This window comes from Marmota monax, unplaced genomic scaffold, assembly GCF_021218885.2.
Source record: "Marmota monax isolate L192 unplaced genomic scaffold, Marmota_monax_Labrador192_F-V1.1 WCK01_AAM20220418_F8-fsc00840, whole genome shotgun sequence".
NCBI lineage: Eukaryota > Metazoa > Chordata > Mammalia > Rodentia > Sciuridae > Marmota > Marmota monax.
This window is the reverse complement of record NW_026693068.1, coordinates 101,678-118,139: the sequence shown is the minus strand read 5'-3', so window position 1 is coordinate 118,139 and position 16,462 is coordinate 101,678. Positions and strand designations below refer to the sequence as shown.

The 16,462-nt window shown below is 38.7% G+C and overlaps 1 protein-coding gene across 1 annotated transcript in view; it reads right to left on the bottom strand.

Moving 5' to 3' along the window:
* Window positions 1-4,173: 4,173 nt before the first annotated feature.
* Window positions 4,174-16,462, bottom strand: part of LOC124098955 (NBAS subunit of NRZ tethering complex) — a 78,953-nt gene continuing 66,664 nt past the window's right edge. The window contains exon 6 of the mRNA XM_058582496.1: window positions 4,174-11,213. The gene's annotated coding sequence lies outside the window, so the exon portion shown is untranslated. The remainder of the gene's footprint in view (window positions 11,214-16,462) is intronic.

Here is a 16,462-nt window from a genome sequence, read left to right as displayed (position 1 = left end):
GGAGGGGGGTGGATACTAGGGATTGAACTCGGGGGCATTCGATCACTGAGCCACATCTTCAGCCCTATTTTGTGTATTATTTAGAGACATGATCTAACTGAGTTGCTTAAGGTCTAGCTAAATTGTTGAGCTGACTTTGAACCTGTGATCCTCCTATCTCATCCTCCCAAGCTGCTGGGATTACAGACCTATGCCACCTTGGCTTTCAAATCTCATTTTTATGAATCAAAACTTACTCAAATCCTGTAAAAAAAAAATTAGACCCCTCCTATAATCATTTGCCATTTTTTCTTCTGAAAAAAATGTGCCATTCTGTTGCTTAATAAAGAAAGCTTGCTTTCCATTGAGATCTGGTCTCTGATTATTTTTGCTTTCCTCTGTATAAATAATAAGTAAAGATGGGGAAATTAGCACTTAATGGTGAATGAAGTAAATAGCACAACTGGAATCCAAACTCAGATTATCCTGAGATGTCTGTTCTTAACTAGGTGACTATACTATGGTGATTTTAGGCACATTCCTACAACTTTGCTGTAATTCTTTATTTAGATGTTTTGGGACTGCATGGTGGCACACACTTGTAATCCCAGCAGCTCAGGAGGCTGAGGCTGGAGGATGACAAGTTCAAAGCCAGCATCAGCAAAAGCGAGGCAGTAAACAATTCAATGAGACCCTGTCTCTAAATAAAATACAAAATAGGGCTGGGGATACAGCTCATTGATTGAATGCCCCTGAGTTTAATCCCTAGTACCAAAAAACAAAACAAATCAACCCCCCCCCCCCAAAAAAAATGTTTTGGTTTTGAAAATTCATGGGAATAAAACTAATAATCTTTTTGACCAGCAGGCAGTAGCATTTAGCATAGAGTAGGAAGGGAGTGTGGGCGATACATGATTGTATTTATTATGGGAAAATAGCATTACCAGTCAGGTTAGTACTTCCTATTTGAAAGAATTGGTTTAGGTAAGTCCATCTTGATTTCTGAACTCTAGGGAACCAAAATAGCAAACATCTTTTTAAGGATTTAGAATAGTTCATATTTGCATTTTCTTCAATGCTTTGTCCAAAGTGTAACTTCTCATATTATAAATTAGCTGACTTTAAGATTCATCTTGAGGATATAATACTAATTGAAACACTGGCAGTAGAGTTACTTTCTTGTGACCTTTTATACTGTAAGAGTAATTTAAATTGGTCAGTGGAAATCCTTAAATCTAGTTGAAAAGTTTGGAATTTTCTTTGATGTCATTGAAAGGAGGATTGAGTTTCTCAGAATGATAGCTTTTTGTTCTACAAATATTTTCAACAATTTATAGTAGAAATGTGGGGACAGAGGTTGTTCTCTGGTTGGGAGGTAGCGATACTGTTGTTACCAAAAGCATGATCATTATCCCCAATGCCAGTTCAATAAAAAGGACACAGTTTTGAGAAAAAGGAAAACATTTTGATTGCTTTGCAAGCAAAGGAGAAATATCAGGACTCCTGTCCCAGAGGCTGTGGTTCTGCCCATCTAGGGGAACAGGGATTTTTAAAGAACTGAATCAAAGGCTACTTTCCATGTGTAATTCACTTGTTAATTTGAGAGAGAGTCATTTCTTGTATTTTTTGGTGCCATCGGCAAGTCTGAATTACTTTGTTCCAGTGGTGGGTGTGTGCTCAAGGACAGATAACTGCAGAAGTGGAAGAAAGATAATCCTGTCCCATCCTGTGCCCCTCCCTGCCTTCCCAAGATTAGGGTTGGGAAGAGATTAGGGAGGAGAAGTGACTGAGAAAGGGGAAGAAACATGTTCCTTTTAAAAATAAGTTGCAATCATGAAATGGTGCAACCACTTAGGAAAATAAGCTAACAGTTTTTTGTTTTTTTTTTTAAAGATTAAATATTTACCTATCATGGGAAAAAAAAAAAAAGTTGCAGTGGCAGAGCATAAAATGAACCACTGTTACATTTCCTTATTTTGTATTTTATTTAGTGATAGGATCTCACTGAAATGCTTAGCACCTCGCCATTGCTGATGCTAGCTTCTTTGAACTCATGATCCTCCTGTCTGGCCTCCTGAGATGCTGGGATTATAGGCCTGTGCCACCTTGCCTGGCCCTTACTGTTACTTTCTACAATTCCCTTTTTATGGCAGTGACATCTCTGAGCTACTTTCTGTGTGAATTTGGGGGAAGTGACCTGAAGTTCTTGTTCTCTATCAGGTGGGACAGTTAAGTGTATATATTCAGCATCAGGGCAGACCAGAGGTCCATGGTGGCAGTTGGTAAGTGACTGGACAAAGTTTACATAGGACAAGGATCATGCTAGGACAATAATAAAGACTTCAAAGTATTATGTTTGGGTGAGCAATTAACACAAAAACAATTAGTATTTCTGCCAGTCTCTGAAAACCATAAACAAGTAACTCATAATCATGTCAATGAAAAACAGATCAAGTTTATCTATGTAGAAGGTTAAGAAGATTTGTAGGTCTATGAGATCAGGCTCAAATTGACTCAGGATATACTTGTGACTTTTGAGTCTTTCGTGATCATTATTATTAGGCATTCCCACACAAGAACCCTTCCTTTATAGCTTCCAGCTTTACTTACTTTTGGTAGCGTTGACAGAAGTGTACATCTTAAGTTACATTAAAAAAATTATCTTTCCATTTATGCATTTAGGAACCAGGGATTAAACCCAGAGGCTCTTAACTATTGAGACATATCTCCAGCCCTTTATTTTTTATTTTGAGGCAGGGTCTCACTAAGTTGCCTAGGGCCTTGCCAAATTGCTGAGGCTAGCTTTGAAATTATGATCCTCCTGTCTCAGCCTCCCAAGCTGCTAGGATTACAGGCATGTGGCACCATGCCTGGCTGTCTTTCTTTTTAAATGTCCACATATAGTCATACTTCAGTCATACTCTCCTGCCAGGTGTTTAAGACCAAGTTGGTCAAAATTCACTTTGTTCATATCTTCTCTTAGAGTCAGTGATCTCAGGATTCCTTAGCAATCATTCTTGGGGACATAGTATGAGAAGTCTCTTTCCTCTTTTAGCCTTCCTGTACCAATTGTGTTATCTGCTAGGATGGGTCAAAGTCTTGCTGACTGTATCAGGATATTTCCCTCTTCAATGACCCTGTTCTTTGCAGAATGTGCACTGATTGGCTGGCTTCCTGTTCTCTAGTATCTCCTTGATCCCCCTGATGAGGAGGCTGGGTGACTCCTTGAAGTTGCAGGGTCCTTAGAGGGGTTCTGTCATTCTCTGGCTCCTTGCTGATTTGAGAGAGCAAGGGCCAGAAAATTGGCTGCTTTTTCCTTGGCCCTTTTACTTCCTTGACTTGGGTCTCCCAACTTTTTGGTTTTGAACATCCAGCAGGCCAGTTTCACCAGTATTAAAAGTGGAAAATATGGGTTATACTTTTACAGTCACCCTATCATTTAATTGAGGTATTAGTACTGAAAAGCAGCATTGCAATCTGTCTGTTCTTTAGGTGATAACTTATTGTCTTAAATTCATTACGGTTGTTCTGTTCGAAGTAGAACTTCTGTAAAATATTAATAGGCAATAGTTATATACTTTTATAAGGAAAATACAAAATGAACACTAGACTATCTTTGGTATCCTATAGCTTCTAGAAAGATCCATATATCTATCAACTCAATTACATACAAGTTTTGTTTTTTTCTTAACTCTTTTACAAGCCTAAATCACTTTTACAGTTTGCCCAAACTTTTACTTAAGTATCACATCCCTTGTTTATTTTGAGATCATAGTAATCTTTACAACAACAACAAAATAAGTCTTTTGAACACAACTTTAAGCTTAATTTTAGCTTACTTTGGAACTCTTCTAACATGGAGAAGGACAAGAGCCAAGCCTTAACTTAGGTGAGGCTGGACTCTTGACAAAGTGTTTATTCCTGAAGCTGATCTGATCTTTGCCTTTCTTTTTTAAAAAAGTATCATTTTACAAAGTTCTCATGAATTGTTTCCTGAGTCTGTCTGAATAGCAGTTAGCATAATACAACATCACATCTGAAACATGAATCAAAGAAAAAAGGCTAAGAGAGTTCTTAACTTTCTTTTTGTGGAAAAAGTGACAAAATGTTTTCATGTTCCACATTGTCAACCTTTGAACAAATCAGGCTCTCCTTATTATCTTCCAAAAGTACATTTAAATTTCCATCCCAGTGTAAAGAGTACCACAAAATTTTATATGTAATTTATTGACAATGGGTTACTTTTATCCAGTTACAAAACATTAACTGACATAAGTAAATACCAACCAAATTTGTTATTTCTATATAAACCTGAGGGTGATTATTGCTACAGATAATTTTAGTTTAGAGAACACCAACCTGGTAAATTGCTCTTCTAAGCTTACATTTAGATGGCTTATATATTTGAAGAACATAAACTCATTTACTATTCAAAGAAGCTAGTAATGGTTAGCATTACAATTGCATAGATGTCCCTATATTAACTAAGTTTAACTTAAAAGTAAAATTTAGAGTCCACATTGTATATGGTAACAATAATCATGAGTCTTCATACTAGCAAAAATCAAAGAATAGCCTTAAGTCTCATATATTTAGGAAACTATTAATAATCAGGAATAGGCTTAGTCAAAGCAAATAGATATAAGCCAGGTCTTCAAATGGCATTGTGGCCCTTCTATGTCAGATACAAAGTATAAAAGAACATTTATTAGTTACCTTGCTAGTAAACCTACATAAACTTTCATTTTATGAACTTACGTAACACTTAGACCAGGCTCAGGCAAACACAATTCTCAGATGTATACTTATCTCTGGTAACATGTATTCAGGGTGTCAACTATATTGTAGTAACCTAAAATAGAAGTTGCTTATTTAACTAGTTATGAAGTAATCATTTAAAAGACTTTAAAAGAGCAGATAAATGTTCTAGACTTTGCTTCATATCATTGCATTAAAATTTGAATAACTTTGACTATGCTAATTACAGCCAATTTAATCACACAAACTTTTTCAGATGTACCTTCACAAACCTTCTGCAACTTATTTAGCCATTCTACACTTGTTTACATCCTTAGTTTTGTCCTCTCTTTCATCTTGGTCATTAGCGCAAGAATATTACTTTATCAGATAAAATACTTCATCATCCAGAAATTTCTTTTACCTTCTAAGACTAAAATATATTTCCATACCTATAACTTTCTTACATTTCTTTTCTAGTTTCAGACCCTCTCTTAAATTCATATTTTGAAATAATCTTTATGAATATTATATGTGCATGTAATTACTCAACAAATTTTATCCCAGGAGAGGACCAGACAATTTGGCATATAGAAAAACTGTACCTTAATCTTTTTCTTCTAGGTTGGATTCAAGGGGTTGGAGCACGGGATATTTTTGAGCCTGACCTGTCTCCCTTATCTTTATTATAATGCCACCAACTTTGAGTTCCCCAATGGTCAACTGTACCCCAAGTCACCTTTCACACCATTTTCTTACACTAGGCATATTGATGGTCAATAGAAGAGGCCCTTTCCATCCTTTTCTTTGGGCATTCTTGAAGATCCCTTTGCGGAGGTTGCCAGCAAAACTTGGGATTGGCTTTAATTTCTACTTTTATTTATTTATTTTTTATTTCTGAGTGCAGTTGTTTATCCTACCAATTTCCTTATGCATTTAGTTTTTTAAATTTTTTTTATAGTTTTAGATGGACAGCATGCCTTTATTTTATTTGTTTATCTTTATGTGATGCTAAGAATTGAACCCAGTGCCTCACACAAGCGCTCTGCCACTGAGCTACAGTCCCAGTGCCTGCATTTAGTTTGATGGGATACTGTTATAGCAAGGATTGCTCTGCCCCAGTGATGGATATCCCTGACTGAATGGCTGCTTTCCCTGTTGTCATTTCTTTTGGTGCCATCCCTAAGTCTGAATTACTTTGTTCCAGTGGTAGGTGTGTGCTCAAGGATAGATAACTCCTTGGGATGGGGAAGAAAGGTATTCCTGTTTCTCCTGAGGTTAGGGAGGAGAAGGGAGAGAGGAAGAGAAATAAACATGTCCCCTTTAAAGTCACAGTGGCAGAGCAGCAAGGGCTATATTCAAAGCATAAAGTAGACCACTGTTACACTATTACCCAATGTTCAGAAGACATTAATACTGCTTCTTATGTTACAATATGTCATCTATCTTAAGCCAGAAGATTTAATATTATATCTTGACAATCCAACCTTTAACAAAACCAATGCCCCTTTTCCTGTGGAGCTGTGGTTTCCGAAGTGCAGGAATTATATTCATAGCTTTATCAGCCACGTTTTTTTCTTTGAATGCTTTCAAGCATTTTGTTAGCATGTAATATCGTTCTTCCTTTAAATATATATCCAGGGGAAATAAAAGATAAATGTGGTCAGAGTTCAGTGACTTCTGGACACTCCTTCTGCTTGCAACATGGTCTTTCTTAGTCATCACCATGACTTGCCTGGATTGCTGAAATCAGCAGTTTCCACCTTTATCCTCCTCTAGTCTGTTTTTAACATAATAGGCATATGCTACCATACTCAGCTTGCCAAGTTTTCAACATCATAATGCCTTTAATTTTTTTTCTTTTAATTTCTCAAATAGAACTAGGGATGTAACTCAGAGGTAGGGCACTTGCCTAACATGCGTGAGGCCCTGGATTCAGTCTCCAGTACCAGGGGTGAAAAATCTAATTAAATAAGAATACTTTTTTCTTTTTTTTTTTGGTACTGGCAATTGAACCTGGGTCACTTTACCACTGAGCTACATTCCCAGCCTTTTCTATTTTTAATTTTGAGACAGGGTATTGCCATGTTGCTGAGGGTCTTGCTAAGTTTCTGAGGCTCGCCTTGGACTTGTGATCCTTCTGCTCAGCCTCCGGAGTCACTGGTATTACAGGCGTGCACCATTGCACCTAGCTAGAATACTTCTTGAGCCACTTAAGAAGTATAGGGATTTGGGTTCGAAAAACCTAATTTAAACTGGTTTAAACAATGAGGACATTTATTGATTCACAAAATAGTGTCCAGACAGTCTTCTGTGCCAGCTTCATCTAGTGGCTGTGCTTTCCTCTCTGTGTGTGAACATCTTCAGAAAGGCACAGTTGTCAGTAGCATTTATTAACTTCACTTCTACCAACAAGAAAGAAGGTAAGCTGGGTGCAGTGACACATACCAATCCTAGCAGCTTGGGAGGCTAAGGCAGGAAGATCATGAGTTCAATGCCAGCCTCAGAAACTCAGCAAGGCCCTAAACAACTTAGTGACACCCTGTCTCGAAATAAAATGTATAAAAAAAAAGGGCTGGGGATGGGGCTTAGTGGTTGAGCGGCCCTGGGTTCAATCCCTGATACCAAAAAAAAAAAAAAAAAGAGAGAGAGAAAGAGAAGGTGGCCTCCAGAGATCAGGAAGAACTTTCCAGTAATCTTTTGCAAACTTCATTTGACATCTTAATATACTTAAATAGGTCAGTCTAATAGCAGTTTCAGGTAAGGGGGAATCATTACCCTTAGACCAAGTTTCTCCACCTCAAAACTATTGTATTTTTGAGTTGGGTAATTCTTTGTGTATGGTACTGTTCTCTGAATGATAGAATGTTCTGGATCTCTAACTGTGATTTCCTCTGTCTGTGACACTCAAAAGTATTTCCAGAGAGGTGGAGAATGTAGCTCAGTGGTAGAGGGCTTGCCTACAGTGGGCCTGAGGTTCCATCCCCAGCACTTGGAGGGAAAAAAAAAAGGAAAGAAAAGAAAGATCTTACTCAGACCCCCCCCCCAACTGAAAATTGATCTAATCTTGCTCTGAGAATCCTACTCCCCATTTAATGTATCTTAGTTTTTTCAAATTTGAATTATGTCTTATAGTTCCACTTCTTTTGGATATATGTCCTCTCATTCAGATTTCCTATTTCACTTTCCATGGATACCATTGGGGATGTGATGATCTGGACTTATGCTTGGAAAGAGTCCTTGTACATACATCCACAGGGCTGTTTGTGTGATTCTCTAACTTATTTATTTTATATTTCATTGATTTTGGTACCAGGGATGCGAGTTACATCCCCAGCCCTTTTTAATTTTGAGACAGGGTCTTGCTAAATTGCCTAGGGCCTCACTAAGTTGATGAGGCTGTCCTGGAACTTGTGATCTTCCTGTGTCAACCTCCTAAACTGCTGGGATTACAGGCATGCACCACCATGCCCAGCCTCTTTTTTTTTTTTTTTTTAAACTTAATTGGTGGTACTGGGGATTGAACCTGGGGTCTCTATCATGCTAGATAAGCACTCTACCACTGATCTAGTAGACTCCTTACCTCTTTTTAAAATTTTATTTTGAGCCAGGATCTTGATAAGTTGCCCAGGTAGGTTTCTGTTCTACTTGCTTCTCTGATGTTTCCAATGTCAAATAAACATTACATTGCTTTGAAATGAGAACCTGTAATAGCCCAGGTTAGAAACCTAAATGGAGTCACACACTAAAGTTTCATGTCACAAAACTGCAAATAAGCTAATTTTTTTTCTTATCTTCTGAGAAATTAGGATGAGAGAGGTAGCAGCCAAATTTCCCAAATAGGGTACTTTCACTTGACAAAGTAGTGAAAGTTTCCTCTACCTTAATCCTTACACAAAGAAGTTATCCTAAAGTGATCTGAAATTTATCCATCAGTTAATTTTTCTATTGTCTATTCCCATCTTACTAAGAACTGTTTTGAAATGATGAATCTGCTTTTTGTTCTTTTGTTTTTGCTTTCTTTATTCTCTGTTTATAAAACTGACCTTTTCTGCTTTGCCCATTGGAACCCTTTTTCTCTTCTGTGGAGTGAAGACTTGCCTGATTTTAGAATAAAAAATAAAGTCATTTAAGATTATTAATCTAAATTGTTGTGGTTTTGTCTTTTAATACCAGTCTCTCTTCATTGCCTTATTGATGATATCTAATGGTGAGTCCATCTCCTGTGCTTTGTTCCTGCTGACAGGGACCCACCTTTCACTTTAATCACAGGTGATTTTCAGTATGGGTGGTCCACTACTTTGCTCCAATTGTGGCTGTCTCCTGGTTACTTTGCCATATGTTTTCCCTTGGCACCACGAAGAACCCAGGAATGCCTGGATTCCTTTCAAGGACACATGAATCTCAAGTGTGCTTTAAATTTGCCAGTTTTGGGCCTGTTCTGCTTGCTATGCCCTGCTATTATTTTTTATAATGCTGAAACCATTCTGTTTCTGTTAGTGGTTAACTTCCCCTAGTTCCAAGCCAGGGTCACATACTCTAAGCTTTTCCTTTGACTATTCTTACTCTCAAATATGGTAGAATGTTCTGTTTCCTTTCCTGTTGCCTTGGAGACCACCCTGCCTTTCCCTTCACTTCCACTTCCAAGTCTCAGCCTTCCTTTTTCTGAATACCCAACTCCCAACATTTTTGTAGATAACATAGCTGTGTGCCTCAAACTTTCACTATGGAGAATGGTTCTCTCATCTCTATAGTCATCAAATGTAGGCCTCCACTTCTCTCTGGCTATCCACGCCCTGCTTCCAGAACTTTCCCTAGAGATCTCTGCATTCACTGGGTCACGAAGCTGAGTATATCCCTGGGCCTCAGGGCTACCTACATAGCTTCTAGTCCTCTCATTGCTGGCTTACTGGGGGTCATCCTGGGGCTTTCAGACTCATCCCTAGGCTATCTTCATCTTTTTTTTTTTTTTAAAGAATGGAAAAGGTATCTTTAATTCTTTTTTGTAAGATTTATTTTAGTGTTACCAGTGTGTTATTTTTTTTTTAATTTTTAAAACATTTTGTCAGTGAATGATAGCAGGACTCATCATGCATCTTTGTACATGCACATAAGATAATGTCATTAATCTCATTTCCCATACCTTCCCTTTCTCTCCTTTCCTCCCTCACCATTATCTGCTTGCTCTAGTGAAGTACCTCTAATTCCTAAAAGTCTGAGCTTCAGCCAGTCAATGTGGGTTGAAACCGAGGAAGCTAGATTTCAAGGATCAGACGAGGCCAGGAAAATTTAAAACAAAGGAACGAAAAGAAAACTTGGACCAGTTTTGAAATCTGATAGACTTTGAAATTAGGATAAAGAGGCCACCAGATTACATTGACAGTGCACAAATTTTACAATAACTTAAGAAAGCACCAGTATTTTAAGACTCTATTTTAGAAAATAATATAAACTCTCAATGAATTAATTGTTTGTAATGAAAGATGTTATGTCATGTGTGTGTAAGATTGAGATGGCAGTGTACCTCCTTTCATTGTATAGAATTGATACTAAATTAATCCCTGTTAAACTGGAGATTGTGATCTCCCAGCCCTCATCTAGGTATAGTCAGCCATGTGGTATAAGTCACTGTCACCAATAAGGACATAAACAGGCACATTGTGTGGCTGTCTTCATCTTTATAGACCTAACCCCCAGAAGAAGCCAGCAAGCTGCTGCCTTGCACCTGACTAATAATTCTAGCATAGATGGAATGCCTCCTTTAGCACTTGACATTGGGCTATGATGGGAAGAAATCAGGGCTGCATTCTTCAGAGGAAAAAAATCTATCTCCTTAAAAAGGAGATCAAGCTGGTGTTAAATAGACCTGTTACCATGTTGATTATGCAAAGACAGGAGAGGGAGGAAGGAAACTTCTATATGTAGTAACACTGGGCGGAGCACTAAGTATATGTGACTGGTTATCTTTTTGCAATCTACAATTTATGAGTTAAATTAGAAAGTGGAGGCTCGTTGAAATTAAATTATAGGCAGTGGTACTATGGCTTCACTGGTCCTCTTTAAGACTTGAGGAGGTTTGTTTCATTTGGGGGGGGGGAGGTACTGAGAATTGAACCTAAGGGCTATTTACAACTGAGCTACATCCCCAGCCCTTTTGATTTCTTATTTTGAGACAGGGTCTCACTAAATTGCTAAGTCTGGTCTCCCCCTGCCTCAGCCTCCCTACTTGCTGGGAATACAGGCCTGTATCCCCACACCCGACTGACCAAGATCTTTATGACTTCAAAGTTTATACTCTTTTTACTAGACCACAGGCTAAGCTCTTGTCCCCTGATGGAGGTCTTATACTCCAAAGAGCCACTGTTTCTTTCTGAATTCTCTTTTTCTGAGACTATTCTCAGAAACTAAGACTCAGTAGGCTCAAACCATAGTTCCAGTAGTGTTTCTGCTTTGATCTTGGGCAAGTTGTCTTCCCTCCTGGGCCTCAGCTTCCCTGTCTGTAAGGAAAAGATAGAAATATAAAGTCAAAATCTTCTGTTCTTGATTTATCATGAATAGTTTAATTCTTCTTACTGAGAAACTTATCTTGGGGTGTGTTGGTCAAATACCTGACAAGAACAGCTTAGAGGAGGAAGTTTATTTGGCCTCGTGGTTTCAGAGGTCTCAAGTCTATAGATGGCTGACTCTTTTCCTTTGGGCTCAAGATGAGACAGCACATTATAGGAGAAGGGCTCAGTAGAGGAAAGCTGCTCAGTTCATGGTAGCATCAGGAAGCAGAGAGACCGGGCTGCAGAGAAAATGTACCCTTCCAAGGTACATCCCCAGTGACCCACCTCCTCCAGCCATGCCCAACCTGCCTACTGTTACCACCCATTTATTCTACACAAACTGATTAGGTAATAGCTCACAATCAATCCAAACATTTTACCTCCAAACATACCTGCATTAATACTGGAGCTTTGGGGGAACACCTTGTATCCAAACCATAACATGGGTGAATATTTTTATAAGGCTTTATTTATTTTTGCAGTACTTTGATTTGAATACAGAATCTCATGCATGCTAGACAAGGCTCTACCACAGAGCTACCCTAGCCCTTTGTGAGACAGGGTCTTCCTAAGTTGCTGGCCTTGAGCTTGACATCCTTCTCCCTCGGCCTTCTGAGTAGATGGGATTACATATAGGCATTCATCACCACTCAGCTTTATGATTTTTATGTTTTTATTGATCATTTTAAATTAAAAATTTAATGAGATTAATTTTTAAAGATTTGGATTTAAATTTCTAAAATTTAGAAATTAAAATTTTGTATATTTTGTATTTTTTGTTTCTATTTTGTCATGTTCTTTTGAAGTGGATTCTTGCTGTATTCCCCAGGCTAGCTTTGAACTCCTGGGCTCAAGTGATCCTCCTGCTTTATCCTCCGAGTATGCACAATACCATGCATTCCTTTTATTTTTGTTTTATTTTTAGATTTTATTTTATGGTACTAGGGATTAAATCCAGGGGCCTTCTACTGTTGAGCTACATCCCCAGCCCTTTTTAAAATTTTTTTTGAGTCATGGTCTTGTTAAGTTTCCCACACTGACCTCGAATTTGTGAGGCTTCTGCTTCAGCCTGCTTGGTTGCTGGGATTACAGACATGCATCATCACACCTGGCTCTTGTTGTTATTTGGTCCTGGAGATTGAACCCAAGGGTGCTTTACCACTGAGCTATATCCTCAGTACTTTTTATTTTGACACATGTTCTTGCTAAGTTTCCAAGGCTCGCCTTGAATTTGCAATCCTCCAGCCTCAAGCCCTTGGGTTGCTGAGATTACAGACTTTCTGCTTACTTTTCACTTTTTCCTAGTATCTGTTCCCACAAAAGGCAATGTCCCTATATTAATAGTATTCCAGGCATTAGAGAACCAGGGTCAGAATTACAAGACTTTAAGGCTACTTGCTTTCTTCTCCCTTCAAAATACACACACACACACACACACACACACACACGCACGCACGCGCGCGCGCGCATGCACACACACACGCACACACACACACACACACACACCCTGCCTTTGAAAGAGTCATTATTCAAAATATAGCCTGAAAGCTGTCTAGGCTGTAAGCAATTGATAATTAAGATGACTGCAATATACGTTTAATTTGTGTGAGAATGGGGAAGGGATCAGTTGTAGTATCAAGATAGAGTACTCTGTGAACTGGTCCTGAAGCCAGCAAATAGATTGCAAAGGTTTATGCAACAAGAGGACTAATGACATTCTCTCTTCCAGAAAAGTGGAGTGACTCAGTATACAGATGTTCCACCTACCCCAGCGTTTGTAATTATGAACTGGCTGGCGGCAGTATGCGAGTAGTCTTTGAATCATCTGTTTTTATAGTTTCTTTGGCTGCTACTCTTTTTAGAACAATCTGGGACATGTCAACTGAAAAATGCACCAATTGCTTACAAGGAGAAAAGGACTTGGTATAGGGGTGCGGACACAGGGAGTTCTTAACCTGCCTCTACTCAGAATGGTGGGTAGGGAGAATGACCTGATGATTCTCAGAGAAATATATGACTTCTGATGAATCCAGATATCTGGAGAACATGAAATGAAAATACTAGCCTAGGTGTATACAAAATGAGGCAAGCTTCAGGAAGAAATGCTGATATCACTTTAATAAATACTAACACAAAGGAGATAAAACTAGAAAGACCTGAATTTGTGGGTAGCCTCATGAAGTAAAAATAAGCTGGGCGCCTATTGCAAAATCATTTTTGTTGCAGTGTGTGCCCCAGGAATGTGCCATTCCTGGTAATCTTTTCCATTTGCATGTGAGCATCTTGTTCCAGCAGTCTTTGGATTCAAATGAACAGAACTTTGGGTTGAGTGAGTTCTTGGTCATCCTGGCACAGAACAGGCTATGTATTAGTCAGCTTTCTGTGACTATAACAAAATACCTGAGATATTAAACTTAGAAAAGGTTTACTTTGGTTTAAAGTTTTGGAGGTCCGTGTTCATGTTTGGTTGGCCTATTGCTTTGAACCTGTAGTGGCAAATCATGGTGGAAGTACATGGCAGAGGGAAACTACTTACCTAATGACCAAAAAGCAAGAAAGAGAGGGAGAGTGCTGGATCCCACAAACCCTCCCCCGCCTTTTTAAAAATATTTTTTAGTTGTCAAGGGACCTTTATTTTATTTATTTATATGCAGCGCTTAGATTGAACCCAGTGCCTCACACATGCTAGGCAAATGCTCTCCCATGAGCCACAATCCCAGCCCCCCACAGTCCCTCTTAAAGGGGATTCCCCAGGGACCTAAAGACTTCCCACTAGTCCCTACCTCTTAAGTTTTTTACCTCCCAGTATGTCAACCTGGGGACCAAGCCTTTAACACTTGGGCTTTGGGGGAACATTGCAGATCCAGAGTATAGTAGGCTATATGTGTATCTTTTAATTTGTCAAGTATATCTTTGTCAAAGTAGTCTATAAAGTACTGCTTTGGTTTCTGTGTTGAATCAAAGGCCCATATTTTAGAGCTGTGATCCTTACCTTGGTGCTCTTGGAAGGTGGTGGTAGCTTTAAGATAGGGCCTAGTGGGAGGTTTGTGGGTCATCAAAGGTGTGCTCTTGAAAGGGGTTGGTGGGACCCTGGTTTCTATCCCTTTCTTTTGCTTCTTGGCCTTGAGATGAATGGTTTTGCTCTGCCATTTACTCCACGGTATTGTGACTCCACAGGACAAAACAAAGGTAAACAAAAACCAAAAAACAACAACAAAAAAAAAAAACAGGACAGATCAACCATGGAATGAAACCTCCCAAGACCTTGAGACAAATTAAAACTTTTCTCTTGGTAAGTTGGCTACCTCAGGAAAGCTGACTATAGGCACTAAGCCGTGGTTTCCACTCTAGTCTTCTGTTATCTCCTCCATTTCCTGAGGTTATGGGAAGCATGGTGAAGCAATACAGTAGTCCCCCTTGTCTGTGATTGTCTTTCTGTGGTTTCTATTATCTGCAGTTAACAGGAATCATATGGCTTAATGGTTTTCTGGTCTGTTATGATAGTGCATGCCTGTATTCACACTGATCTAGGACATTGAGGCAAGAGGATCGCAAATTTGAGGCCATCCTGGGCAACTTAGTATGACCTTGTCTCAAAATAAAAATAAAAAGGGCTGGGCTGTAAAGTTTAGTGGTAGAACACCTCTCTACCACTAAACTGGGTACAATCTCCGGTACCACAAAAAAAAAAAAAAAAAAAAAGATGCTTCATCTTATATTGTCAAAAGCTTGTTAGTAACATGGTGCTCTATAACCAATGCCTATACCACTCACCATCTTATTGTGAAAGCAATATATCATCACACATCACAAGGTTAAGTAGTGTAGCACAATAATATATGTGTTTTAGTACTGGGGATTGAACTCAGGGGCACTGAACCACTGAGCCACATCCCCAACCCTATTTTGTATTTTATTTAGAGACAGAGTCTCACTGTTTGCTTAGTACCTCACTTTTGCTGAGCTGGCTTTGAACTCATGATCCTCTTGAGCCACTGGGATTACAGGTGTGTGCTACTGCACCTGGCCACGATAACATTTTGAGAAAGGGACCATATTCCCACGACTTTTATTATAGTACATTGTTGTTATTGTTCTGTTGTTAGCATTAATCTCTTACTGAGCTTAATTTATATTAAACTTTATAATAGGTATATATATATATATATATATATATATATATATATATATATATAGAAAAAACATAGCTAGTATAGTGTTTAGTACATCCATGATTTTAGGTATCCACTGGAGGTTTTGGAATATATCCTTTGTGGATAAAGGGAGAGTATCATATTATAGAATTTTAGAGTTAAAAAAGTGCTTCAGAAGAATGCTGTCAAATATCAAATGCAGCTTTATAGACTTGTGATGATTAGGAAATTATCCTCAATTTGGACAAGCTGAAAGACAAAGTAAGAAGGTAGCAAGTCCCTCACCACCCCCAGCATGGGAATAAAACTCAGGGGCAGTCAATGAGTTATATCCCTAGCCCTTTTATTTTTTATTTTGAGACAGGGCCTCGTTAAGTTGCTGAGGCTGTCCTTAAACTTGTGATCCTCCTGCCTCAGCCTTCTGTGTGGCAAGGATTACAGACATGTGTTGTCACGCCTGGAAAGGTACCAGATTTATAAAGTGAAATGTGTTCAATTGAAAAGATTTTGTTTTTGAATGTTTGTCCTACTTTTCTTATTTTTAGAAGGTAATTTCATAATGATTCAGGGAATGAAGCTTGTATGCTCTACTCTTTTGTTTCTGCCCACTTTCTGCCAGTAGAGGACAGGCTCAAGATCCCCTACAGCTTGGTTTATACCCAAAGGGACATAAAACAGCATACTACAGTGATGCAGCCACATCAGTGTTTATAGCAGTACAATTCATAATAGCTAAATTGTGGAAACCACCTAGATGCCCTTCAATAGATGAATGGATAAAGAAACTGTGGTATATATACACAATGGAATATTACTCAGCATTAAAAGAGAATGAAATTATGGCATTAGCAGGAAAATGGATGGAGTTGGAGAATATCATGCTAAGTGAAGTAAGCCAATCCCAAAAAACCAAAGGCCAAATGTTTTCTCTGATAAGTGGATGCTGATCCATAATTGGTGGGTGGGGGGAGGAATGAAGGAACTTTGGATAGGGCAAAAGGGAGGGAGGGGAAGGGAGAGGGCACAGGGATAGGAAAGATGGTA